The 13,714-nt window shown below is 38.9% G+C and overlaps 1 protein-coding gene across 2 annotated transcripts in view; it reads right to left on the bottom strand.

Moving 5' to 3' along the window:
• Positions 1-13,714, bottom strand: part of FMNL2 (formin like 2) — a 207,657-nt gene that overhangs the window by 64,498 nt on the left and 129,445 nt on the right. The window lies entirely within an intron of this gene.

The following is a 13,714-nucleotide window of genomic DNA, read 5'->3' on the forward strand; positions in this document are numbered from 1 at the left end:
TCACGTGGTCATTAAGTGAATCTGGCTTCCTCCACTGACTTTGCTTGTCAGAAACCAGCTGGGAAGGTAACAAATGGTGATCACATGACCCCAGGATAGTGCGACTGTCATAAATACACTGCTCAAAAAAATAAAGGGAACACAAGCAAAAGACATCCGAGATCTGAATGAATGAAATAGCCTTATTAAATACTTTGTTCTTTACATACAGTAGTTTATACACTGCTCAAACAACTAAAGGGAACTCAAAACTACTGTATGTAATGAACAAAGTATTTAATAAGGCTACTTCATTCATTCAGAACTCGGATGTCTTCTGCTTGTGTTCCCTTTATTTTTTTGAGCAGTGTATATAAGTTGCCAATCGCCCAAATTCTGATCACGTGATGCAATGGAAACTGGTCATGTCATTTTTTTTAGTGCTGTTGTAACATTGAATGGTCACTAAACACATGGTTGCAAGTCAAGGACTACATGTAGCCTAACACATGTGCAGTAAACTATGTTCATGAAAACTGCATTCCACCAAACCTGATTTTTCTTTCATTTATACAATTGTTTATACATTTATCTATATATGTAAAAGCGAAATACCACTCACACATCATCACAAAATCTCCAGAATCGTAAAGCCTACAAACTTGAAATTTGCCACGTATGTTCCTCCTGGCTTCTAGGTGCTAACTAAGAAAGGGTTTTTCAAAATGACCATCAGAGCAGTAGTATTTCCTATATTATTATTAACATGCTCTGGTGCTAAGGAGTTCCACTCCCACATCCCACCTGAAAAGAAATCTGTTCCAAATGCAAAACACATGCAGAGGAGAGGAGTTTCAGTTTCAGATTTACTTTCACAGCAGCAAGCAGGGGATAGGATAGGGGAGGCTTCTATGAGGCAAGCCTGAGGGAGAGAAGCGGATAGGATAGGGGAGGCTTCTGTGGGGCAAGCCTGAGGGAGAGAAGGGGATAGGATAGGGGAGGCTTCTGTGGGGCAAGCCTGAGGGAGAGAATGGGATAGGATAGGCTTCTGTGAGACAAACCTGAGGGAGAGAAGGGGATAAGATAGGGGAGACTTCTGTGGGGCAAGCCTGAGGGAGAGAAGGGGATAGGATAGGGGAGGCTTCTGTGGGGCAAGGCTGAGGGAGAGAATGGGATAGGATAGGCTTCTGTGAGACAAACCTGAGGGAGAGAAGGGGATAGGATAGGGGAGGCTTCTGTGGGGCAAGCCTGAGGGAGAGAAGGGGATAGATTAGGAGACATTTATGTGAGGCAAGGGTGAGGGAGAGAAGTGGGATAGGATAGGATAGGCTTCTGTGGGGCAAGGCTGAGGGAGAGAAGTGGAGAGGAGAGGCAGATCGTAACTACTCATTAATTTTCAAGCTGTAAGTGTTGATTTATCAAGCCCGATCACATAGTTTCGTAGCGGAGCATGGGTATTCAGCTAGTACAATTATCATTTTTTATTTCAAAGAGAATTTACCGAACAAGTGCTCAAAACTAAGAAGGTAGAGGACTCCTTTCATGGAATCTCCTTCTGAGATTCAGGAAATGGAGCAAAATGAGAACCTTTTAGGTGTTGCCCCCATCCTCTTGGAAATTTCCCTCCCACCCTGGCCAATTCACCCCGGCCATCACACCCTGGCTGACTCACCTCAGTTGAATCACTGCAGTTCACCACAATTCACTGCAGCTAACTCACTACAGGACAACTTGCACGAGACAATTCAATGCTTGGGATAACTCAAGAGAGGGACAAGTAGAATTGCAGCTCATTCCAGCATCGAGGATTTCTAACTTCAGAAGGTTCAAACCTAAAGTAAGACAAGGCCTGCTGCAATTCACTTGTCCCTCTCTTGAGTTATCCTGCTTTGAACTGTCCCATGGCAAGATGGCCGCAGTAAATTGTCCTATTGCGAATTCACTGGGGCAAGTTGTACTAGACTCCTCCTAGAAGGCTGTTGAAACAGAACTGCTCAGGAGAACCTTTGAGCATAACAATGTTGTCTGCAGAGGGCTTAATGACAACAATATCAAATTTTAAATTATTTCTTTCTTTGCATTTGTATTGTTTTTTCCTGTCTACTGTCATTTTAAATTGTAAACTGAAGAGAGTCCTCAGAAGGGTGTCAATGTAGAAATGTAGTAAATAAACTAACTATGGTCTACTGACTGTAGTGATAAAACTGATGGGACTTCTAATATTTTCCCTAGGCTCACATTATTTTTAAGGTGGCTAATTTTCAAAACACGAGAAATGTATTTTCATTTCTTAGAAATCTGAGCTCCTAGCTCCTTTAACATCTGTTAATTTTCAACAAATGTACATTGCGATAACAAGGCAATCTTGATTCTCTGTCAATGTATGTCTCTTTCCAATATTGCTTTGAAGTTAAATACCTGGCAATTACATCACAGAAAGTTGGGTGTTTCAGTAAACTACATGAAAAGAGAAGACCATAAAAAGAAAGTGCCATTAAAGTGAAATAAGGAAGTTGGAAAAATCATCAATGATAGAACTCCTCAAAGTTCAAATGATTAATCATTTATCTTTATGTATATGGTTTCATTATGAAAACAAACCTTGCACCTATTCTATCTCAAATGTTGGAATTCACACAGCACTATAACTTTTTTTTTTTCCTTTTCTGCCTTTAAAATCTATTCTGGGAAAACAGAAGAGTGTGCTTAATAGTTTCCTTCCTGAAAATAACCGAGCAGTATCTTTTCTTTGTTCTCAGAAGAAGAAAAAAATTATCCTTCAAATGTGGGTTCTAACGTGAATGTGGGGATACTGGAATGGGAAAAGAGGAAACCTTCACCGACTCCTTTTCCACTCGAAATTGCTCCCTTCTGAAATACAGCTTGACTGCTCGCAGTGTCATTTCTGTTTTGCTATCACGGTGCGGATGTATATATCAGACATGACAATTCAGAGCAAGGAGCTATCATTCACAAGCAGCTTATTTCTGCAGGAGAAGCAGGATTTACCTTATCTGTAAAAGGAGGAAGAGGAGCCCCAATTCTTTCACAAAACTATCATTTAAAGGCATCTTAGGAACTGGGGATGGCTGTTAAACTTGTTAAATCTCTTCAAAGCTGTGGAATCGCAATCAACTGTGTTTGCTGAAGTCCCAGTTCATTGACGGTGGGTTAAAAAAATAAGAAAATGCCTACTTTGACTCTGCTGGCATCTCCCTCTCTCTTTCTTTCTCTCCCTCCCTCCCTCTCTCTCGCAAACACAGAAAGAGAAAGAATTCATAAAAAAGTAATACAAATTGGAGTTATTTAAATTTATTATTTAATAAATAAATGTTTACATAATTGTAAATATATTTTTTTTAAATGCCTATCTGAGGCAGTTCTAGAGGCCTTGAAAATTTGAAGAGTGCTCTTGGGTGGCCTTGCAGTCGCCAAAAAGAGAGGAAACACAGCCGGTTCTCACACAATTTTGGGGGGTTCCAGAGAATATGTGAGAACAAGGTCTTCCTGCACAGTTTTCAGAGGGTAAAGAGGTTTGGCCTATCACCTGTGACACATATGTCATAGATTCTCCCTCACAAATCCTGCCCATTCTATTCCATGACATGATTCAAAATGCTGAATTGGTCCTATTGGTCTGTTAGAGCAGTATTTTAAAATCATCCTTAATGTCATACAGACCCACAAATTATTGTGATGCTTCATTGGCTTAACCTATCGTAAACACCTACAAATCAACGTTTGAGGAACTGAGGCATCATTTTCGGGACTATAAAGCTTACTAAATTCCGGAACTTGCTTCTAAATAAATCGACATAGGATTGAACAATGAATTCTACATTCAACTACTTTGCTCCTACTCAATAAGCATATTCGTGATGACACTCATGAAAGCTTCAGAAAGGCTATAAGCTTGAACTAACTCCTACAGTGCAATTTTCTTTCTTAGTCCCAATGGATAAGGATTTCTAAAAGCATGTTTTCCTTGTTTTACCTTAATGCCATATTTATACATTATAAACTGATTCTCAGCATTACATGCAGGTTTATACATTGGATTTTGTTCTGTACAATATTTTCAATGCCTGATTAACTTCCGTAGATTTGCATTATATCACAGTACTACACTATATTTAACAGATCCTGTTTTCTATGTCAGTGAAGAATCCGGCATATTAATATGCTTATTTCTATTTAACTTAAAATTAACACTATACCTGAATATGGATAACCATATGAAAAAGGAAACAGAATGCTCAATTACTTCCTTTAAAAATGAATCACAAATTATACAACTTTTAATACCTATTTCTGCTTGTGTCTCCTAGCTTAGAATTATGCTATCTTTATTACTATGTGAAAATATTTATGCAAACATTTTAATGCAAATAATTTGCAGAATGTGGGCTGTATGAATCAAGATTGCAATTTAGCATTAAGGCCTGTGAGCTAGTTTGTGAGATATGTCAGTTTGCATCAAAATGTGACTCTGTGAATCACTTACTAACTAATATTTATACCATCATGAAGACAACTCACTTTCTTTTTATTTTTCACAAGATGTATATAACTGTTTTCAAATGATTTACAGCATGTGTAGATGTGTGTGCTTCTTAGAAAATAAAAAAAAATTAAAGGCATAACATTTCCTGAATATCAGATTTTTTTTTTATAATCAAAACCAATATGTGGGAAATAAAGCTATCCAGAAAGAGATGTCACTGGATTCTTTCTACTCATATATAAAATAGCATGCTGAAAAATGGCATTTATTGTATATTTGGGGTATGTTCTTTCATCTCAGGGGCTACATAACATGAAGAATACTTTCCTGATTTATATTGATATTGTTTCCTGATTGCTTATTTGTAACCTAGGTCTATCATTAAGTGTTGTACCTTATGATTCTTGATGAACGTATCTTGTCTTTTTATGTACACTGAGAGCATATGCACCAAGACAAATTCCTTGTGTGTCCAATCACACTTGCCAATAAAGAATTCTATTCTATTCTATTCTATTCTATTCTATTCTATTCTATTCTATTCTATTCTATTCTATTCTATTCTATTCTATTCTATTCTATTCTACTCTACTCTACTCTACTCTACTCTACTCTACTCTACTCTACTCTACTCTACTCTACTCTACTCTACTCTACTCTATTCTATTCTATTCTAACCAGGATTTGAATCAACAGCTTTGGAAGGGATAGATTTTTAAAAGCTCCTCATAAAAGAATTGGGGTGTACTATTAATAAAGGTCATATTAAAGTCAGTACTCAGCATGACTTCTCAGAATAATTTATAGCCATGGTTAAAGACAGTAGATAAGATCTATATGCAAGAAAGAAGAGACAGCGTATCTGAACATATGGAAGTGATAAATGTTTTGAAAATCATGTTTATTTTAACAATTTCCTTTACTTTTTTTCAAACATGCTCTTCAGTTCGAAGCAAAAGTGTAACAAAAGAAACCACCCAACTGCATTGTGCTGAAACGTGAAAATACTATGTTATTATTCCTAAAATCAACTGGAGAAGAAAACCTTGCGAGATCTCTTGATCATCATTGTTTTATGGTGATTGCTTGCATGCTTTAGATGTGAGCAGAATGGCAGCCTCTTGGGTACATCACACAACAGATTTCCTTTCCAGAGAAACTGGAGTATTCTAACTTCCCATGCTGAAATCTGTGCATGAATGTCCAAAGGTGCTTTTTCAAAAGGCAACTGGACTTCCTTTGTTTTGCTTGAAGACGCTTCACTTCTCATCCAAGAAGCTTCTTCAGTTCATTTTGCAGAACTGAAGAAGCTTCTTGGATGAGAAGTGAAGCATCTTCAAGCAAAACAAAGTCCAGTTGCCTTTTGAAAAAGCACCTTTGGGACAACCATGACCTGGCTCAGCAATCTCCAACCTTTGCAACGTTAAGACGTATAGACTTCAACTTCCAGAATTACCCAGCCAGCCAGCAAGGTATCCATCCTGCAGCATGGCTGGCTGAGGAATTCTGGGAGTTAAAGTCCATAAGTCTTAAAATTGCCAAAGTTGGGGACCCCTGACCTGGATGACTGAGATGCTCCAGAGACACTATGTATGAATGGCAGAGGCATGAGGACTGTCAAAAGAAGTGCTGCTGACCATAACTGTAACTATCCATCTACTCTTCCATTTGCCCATTAGGGTAAGCATCTATGAAGATGTAAGACCCTTCACCTGAATCAGAATAAATTCTGAATGAAAGATGCCTCTCTGAAGCCAATCATGGGGAAAAAAACTTGAGAGCTTTGTATTGCATTCTCTGATGCAGACATTTCTGACTAACTATGTGGGAAATGGTTCACTGAATCATAAACCAGGCAAGCATGAGTTGTAAAATGTAATAGTCAGTTATAAACCCATATAACACAGAATTATTTTCCTGCCAACATCCCAAGTGCAGACAGATCAAAAATTAATGACTGCAGAGAATCTATTACTCTGCTGGGAATATAATTTCCTCCTATTTATTCACAACAGTCAGCAAGCCATTTCCTCAATTTTTACTTTTAACAACTCGACCACTTCACAACTCAGCTTCTTTTCTGTCTTTTCTACAAACAAATGAAGAATTTTTGGAAGTCCAGGCTTTGGGAAGAATATTTTAATCATAGATAATATGCTCTTACAGATTAGAAATGCTTTCAGATCGAGATTTGCTCTGTCTTGAAAGCCCCCAACTTGCTTGTCGGAGGTAACACACTTTGAAAATGGTTCTACTACTTGCAGAAGAGTAGTTTAAGGACTTCCCATCTTGTGAAATTGGAAAGTAACATCTGGGCTAGGTAAGTAAAAGGATAGCAGAGATATATAACAATAGATACCTAGTTTATTCAGTTTATGATGGAGATCCCAAGAGCAGGCAGCCTATTAACTTCTGAATTTCCCGTGCTTGAAATTTAGACAAGTATAAAAGATAAAGGTTCCCCTTGCACATATGTGCTAGTCATTCCTGATTCTAGGGGACAGTGCTCATCTCAGTTTCAAAGCCGAAGAGCCAGAGCTGGCCAAGACGTCTCTGTGGTCATGTGACAAGTAATGGGGTGAGCTCCTGTCCCAGCTTCTGACAACCTAGCAATTCGAAAGCAAGTAAAAAATGCAAGTAGAAAAATAGAGACCACCTTTGGTGGGAAGATAACAGCGTTCTGTGCGCCTTTGGCGTTTCGACATGAATAAAATAGGGCAAATGTATATTGGAAAGAGATGTACCTTCTTATTACTGGTTCTAAATTTCCAAGGATTTCAAGCAAACCTCCATTGTTAGTGTAGGCATTCATCAACTGTTCAAGGCATTCATTTATTAAAAATGTTTTTAATAAATGCACAGTATTTCTACTCAAAGTTTTTCCACCAATGGAATCAAACTTGGCTAAATCAACTCAACTCTTCTCTTGAATCTAGAACCTTTGCTTAGGGAGCATAATCTCCAGACACAAATGAACTAATATCTATCTCATTTGTCCACGAATTGTAATAATTCCAATTTTTGTTGTCCAAAGTATTGTAAAGAATCTCTTTATCTATTTCAGCTTTCTCAACTGTCTTGACTAGGCAAGATGTGTAGCCCAATACATCTAAAGGCATCATGTTGGGAAAGGTGCAGGAGTGGGTTCCACCGGTTCGCAACGGGAGAGTGCACAGGGTGCTTCTGCACATGCGCAGAGTATCTATGATGACGTCTGGGTGGTGGGCGGAGCCTCCCACCGCCATTACTACCGGTTTGCAAGATCCGGACCGAACCAGTAGCAACCCACCACTGGAAAGGTGTGATCTCTTGTGCAAAGATGACAATTCAAAGCTGTTTTGACATTCCAAAACACAGTCTTGTATTCAGTTGTTTTCCATCAGACTGAGAAGATAAATGCACTCTGATTTAAATAAATAGGCTTTTTAATCACAATGGTTGCCTTTACATTAACCTTGGTTTGTTTTAAGTGTAGCTTGTTGAGTAAGTCATAGGTCTGGCACATGAAAAACACCAAGCTGTTATGGTAGAGTTTACACAAACCTAAACCAGGCAGTTTACATTCTGCATTAGATTGATACATTAATCTATCAAAAGCACGAAGAAGTCATCCTCATTTAGCTATCACAATTGGGACTGGCCACTCGATTGTTAATCAAAGTGGTCATTAAGTGAAAAAAAATCATGTGACCACAATGGTGCTTATGATCTACCGATCCTTGAGTTTGTTTAGCCAACTTTGATTCCTAACGTCTTAGCCACATTCAGCTTTGAGTTTGCTTTTATTTTTTCAAATACTAAGCAGGGACAATGCTACTTACATTACCCAATGTGATTCAATGCTGCCATTTATTTTGTTTAGGACACTGAAGAAGGTCATACAAATGTACTGAGACAAGTGTACCTATTTAGATATTTTTTTAAACATTACAGCATTTTTTTTTTCAGTTGCCCTTCTCCTCTAATCCAAGCAAAATGGGTTTTTTTTTAATTTGATTTATATGCCGCCCTTCTCCGGAAACTCAGGGTGGCTTACAATGCGTTAAGCAATAGCCTTCATACTTTTGTATATTTATACAAAGTCGCTTATTGGCCCCACAAACTGGGTCCTCATTTTACCTACCTTAGAAAGAATGGAAGGCTGAGTCAACCTTGAGCCTGGTGAGATTCGAACTTACAGTAATTGCAGACAGCTGGTGTTAATCACAATGCTTTTAGTCTGCTGAGCCACCAGCCACCAGGTTTTTCTCTCTGTCTTTTCATATTGGTATTTTCTTCAATGCAATCATGATTTAAGGAGAAGCTCTAAATTCCCCATTTACGTTTCTCCTGATGGTTTTGAGGCCCTTACAAAACATTAACCCTCTGTCCAGTTTTTCCCACAAGCACCACAATTATCTGTTGTGTGTCAGACCAACTTTTTGATTTATCATCCTTGATTGCTTCTGAACAACATGGTGCCTAGGTCTAAGCAGCTAGAGGCTTTCATCATAGTGTGAATTTTAATTAAAACTTTGGAGACGAAAAGTGGCCGAGTCCTACAATATTTTTTTCCAATTACTTATGACTAACTATAAATGGCACTGCTTTGCTCTATGTAGAGCAAGATAATTATTCCATTTGTTTTCTGTCCTCTCCTCTTCCAACTCAATCAGTTTACATGCCCATAGTTTATGATTCTTTTCAGGGCATCTTATTTACACCTCGTATTTGACAAACTTTATTCACTTTTATTTTTGTCGTTATCCATATATTAGAAAAGACATGTTACCCTATGCCACTTGGTAAATAAAGTAAATCTTTTCTTCTGTAAATGTAACGTGCTATATTATACAGTGGCATCTTGGTACTCAGCTGCTAGGAAACTCATCCAATCTGATATTCAACGCATTTTGACGTGAACATTTTGTCCTGGTACTCATCATTTGTTTGGTACTCAACGCACAAGCTAAAACTTGCTGGTGTTGGCTGCCTTGTGACTCACTACATTATTCCTTATGGAAAAAAAATTGTTTGATACTCACTGTTTTTGGTACTCATCACACCTCCCGGAACCAATTAAGGATGTTACCTTAATTGGTAACTGTAACACTGTAATGTCTGGTCTTTTTTATCTGGATATTGTCTGAGTTAGTTTGGAAGAGATTTTCCCCCTGGTTAGTTTGGAAGATAAATCCCCCCCCTCCCGCCCAGTTGAATCATAGTAAGAACATCCTCTCTGGATCCCATTATCAAAAACCAGGTAACATTCTCACACATGAGAATGAAGATGTCCTGGCTCAGCATCTGATATATTTTTAGCACCATGTGAAAGGATACTCTGATTTGTCTAGGCCTTTTTGATGCCTACAGTTTTACTTCTTCTTCTTCAATTCTTAAATGTGTTTACAGAATTGATGGTATCAAATGCATTTTAAACAGAGAAATTAACAAACTGGCAAAAGCAGACGGGGGAAAAAATTCCAAGGTTTCCCCCCCCCCCCCCCCAACTGCAGAATCTGCTTTTTTTCCCCTGGATCAACCAAGTGTTGACCCATCACTTGTGACATGAATTGACCGATTAGCTTGTTGCCTGAGCTTGATGCCGTGAGCTGAGAGAGAATGACTGTCCCAAAGTCACCCAGCTGGCCTTCACGCCTAAGGCGGGACTAGAACTCAGTTTCCTGGTTTTGCAGGATGCAATGAATGCATCTGCTCTCTAGGAACAATGGTTAGATAATTTCACTAGGGAATTGAAGACTTTCTTTGTAATGGAAAAACAAAAAAGAAACACCAATTTCTCCTATGTGAGTGAATGCAACTTGGCATACATTAGTCTGTTTTTTAGAAGTCCTCTGGCAGTAATTCACTTAGCTTGTGAGCCTGCTGGACTAAACAAAACTCAAGTGACATGAATGCTTGTGGAGCTGATACAAAGAAACTCACTACAGAGGTATAAGCAATTGCTGCTCAGCAAGAACTGAGAGAGCTCAGGAGGCTGTGAAACAAATAATAAAAAAAGGCAGAACAGAACCAGATAGGGTGTCAGCTACATTTTTCCAATGTAACAGAAAATAGACTGGAGTCAGGATTTTCTTTTTAAATCCTTTCCTTTCCTTCCTCCCTCCCTCCCTCCCTCCCTCCCACAAATGTCAAAAAGTTTGAGGGAACTTTTCTAAAAAGGCAGTTAATTTTAAAAGCCCTAAAATAATTCAGAAAGGAAGTAGAAAATAATATTTCAAATATTTCTCATTATATGTTAATTTGGACTGAAATGCTTTTATGTAAGGAATTTAAAAGTAAGTTTACAAATCTTGACTTGCTTTGAAATCCATAACCATGGCATAAGAGAGTGTTACGTTTAAAAACAGAATTGTTATCCCTTGCCACTGAATGAAGAGCAAAGGGACTGCAATGTGTATAGTGGCTGATTAAGGATTGTAGGCTTTATCTGATGTGTAAATGGGCCAAAGAATTAGTATTCTTTGATTCCCATAATCACTTTTCTTTCCCTTTGATAAAAAGTGTACTCTGAAGTCTAGAATGCTTGCAGAAAGAACCATCTTTATGATCTTGGTTGAGTTCAACCAAGTGTTGAACTCAACCAAGTAGTGTGGGAAAATGCACACCATAGATTGGACCTAGAAATATTCTAACAAAGGACACATGGCAACCTGAATGGAGTCTTAAAACTAACATAAACAATAGAATATAATGACACAATGCCCATACGCATATAAATATTATTCTGGAAAACAAGGGTATTTTCTTTCTATCATGTTTTTGGATAGAGTGATTGAAAGGTAAAGGAACGAATGCTGTACAACAGAGTCCTCTTCCCCAATATGATACTCTCTTTAAATGTCCTGGGATTTCTTCCGTTTAGTAGATATCTGGATTTTTGCACCTCTCAGACAATTCTCCTATTTATTCACATTTTTATCTATCTTTCAAACCAGTCCATAAGCCTCAATAGGATCAGTGGCATGTCTGTTCTCTTTCTGTTTAAAATTGCATTTCAGTGCTTCGGTCTTCCATTAGAGGGCGTGAAAGGGCTGTGTGATAGGTTCCAAAGCCCCCTTTCCCCAGCCCCCTTAACAAGCCACTGGCTGAATAACCAAGAGGATGGACCAGCCAATCTCAAAGTCCCTAAGGGAATGGTCACATGAGTCCTGAAACAAGAATACCACTTAATCACATGATTATATGCTCTCTCTCATCCATCTCTGATTCAGCTGCTAAGGTCCTATTAGCAGATTGCTATTAACAATAAGGAAGATCAATCTTTTACTAATTTTAGTGGGGGGGGGGGCAAGGCATTTGAAGAATGCAGATGCTTGCTTTGATGTTAGTTGATTACCTATAGAGGAGCACTAAAAAGGGGGGGAGGGGTCTTCATGTCATTCCAGAATCATTAAAAGATTGAGAGTTTTATAAAAATAGGAAGGTAGTATTTGCATATTCTGAAAGCCTGCAGGCTCTTCACATCTTCTATAATGTCTGAATTTTCTAACCAAAAAATCGTAAAAAGTTTCTCCTTCAAGTCAAGCTTAACTCTGCAATTTCATGGACACATACATCCATATAGTTTTCTTGGAATCCAGATTGCAATGGGTTGCCTTTGTCGTGTTCTTTCACCTCCCAGTCTAGCCTCCAGTCCTTGGGCTTAATGGAGGTCTCCCATTCATAAATTAACCAGAGTTGACACTGCTTAACTTTCCAGATCAGTAGAATATTGCTGTAGTAATCTCTAATAAAGATTTTGGGATTGAACTATGTTTAAATGTATTTGTTTCCATTGTTCTTGTTCTTAATAGCAGTAACAATTATTTGGGGTTATGAGGTTTTAGAATGAAAAAATATTAACTGTGTTGAAATGGAGAATTTCATTTTCATTCTTCAGGTCTCAAAAATAGCACTGAGTTAGATCCATTCAGAGAATCCAACTCCATTTGCACCATGGGATGTTCTCATCATCTCTCCTCACTTTTTTTTTTTTTAATTTGATTTATATGCCGCCCTTCTCCGGAGACTCAGGGCGGCTTACAATGCGTTAAGCAATAACGCACATCCTCACTTGCACATCCTACCTCTACAGACTGAGGGGGATCCTGTGTGGAAAAGTGTTGAATGAAGCACCTGAGTGAAGCCATCACAAGGATATTTCTGTCTATTGAAAACCTAAATTTATATGCAATCATATCTGTCATATATTAGAAACTAGATTTTTCACACCTATTTCCAAAGTGGCTTTTTATGAGGTCCCAGTTTCTTTTGATCAGTCATTAAAAAAGCCGCAGAACTAATTTATTTACCAAATCCACCCCTTTTGACCTCCTTCCCTGATTTCACAGAGATTCCAGGCCACAATCCAAAAGCCATTTGAAAAGCCTGTCGAAGCCAAACAGGATCACGTCAGGACTGGGTGCAAACTGTACATCAATTTTTAGGAAAACAGCTTGAGCCATGTGCCCTAATTGCACTGCTGGACCTATAAAAACATCACACACCAAATGCTTCATCTAAATCTCTTTATGAAGTTTCTGTTTCACGGCTGCTCTTTATTCCCACTGGTAAATAATTCAAAAAGGAGTCAATAGGTCAGCCACAAACAGGCTGCAGGAGAGGAGGAACATTCCAATATATTGTAGAAGCCTTAAAACAGAAGAAGCTGAGGAGACGGGTACTTTGATTTCTGCCTCACCAAACTGATGAGGAAACTGAAAGCAAGAATTGGGACATTCTATTCCAATCAAGAAGATTCGCTGGCTGGACCAAGGTGCTTCAGATCAGCGGTCACCAACTGGTGGTCCGCGAGAAAATTTTGGTGGTCTGCAGAAAAATTATTTGCATTTTTTATATTGCACTAAAATCAGGGATCCTCAAACTACGGCCCCTGGGCCGGATACGGGCAATGAACATTTGTATTGCTGCAGAGAGTCTACCCCTTTGGGGTCTTCTTGTGTGGGGCAGAGGAGGGCAGAAATTCCACCTTGGGGTCTGCTTCAGCCTCCTGGTGCAGGCCTTTGGGCGAAGGCTGGAGGGAAGTGCCGCTGGTGGCGAAGAGCCAAAGGGCCTTGTTCCAGTGGGACTGCATCATGGCCTGGAATTGGCTGACCATCTCAGCCCTCTGAGCCTCCAGGCGCCGGTACCTGGCCTTGCACTCCCGCAGGTCTTCCCTCTGCTTGGAAAGCCTATGCTTGTAGTCCTCAGTGAGGTGCTTCTGCTGAGCCTCCTTCTCAGTCAGATCCA

Source organism: Pituophis catenifer, unplaced genomic scaffold (genome assembly GCF_029215685.1).
Source record: "Pituophis catenifer annectens isolate HBS135680 unplaced genomic scaffold, rPitCat1.0.hap2 SCAF_1, whole genome shotgun sequence".
Lineage (NCBI taxonomy): Eukaryota > Metazoa > Chordata > Lepidosauria > Squamata > Colubridae > Pituophis > Pituophis catenifer.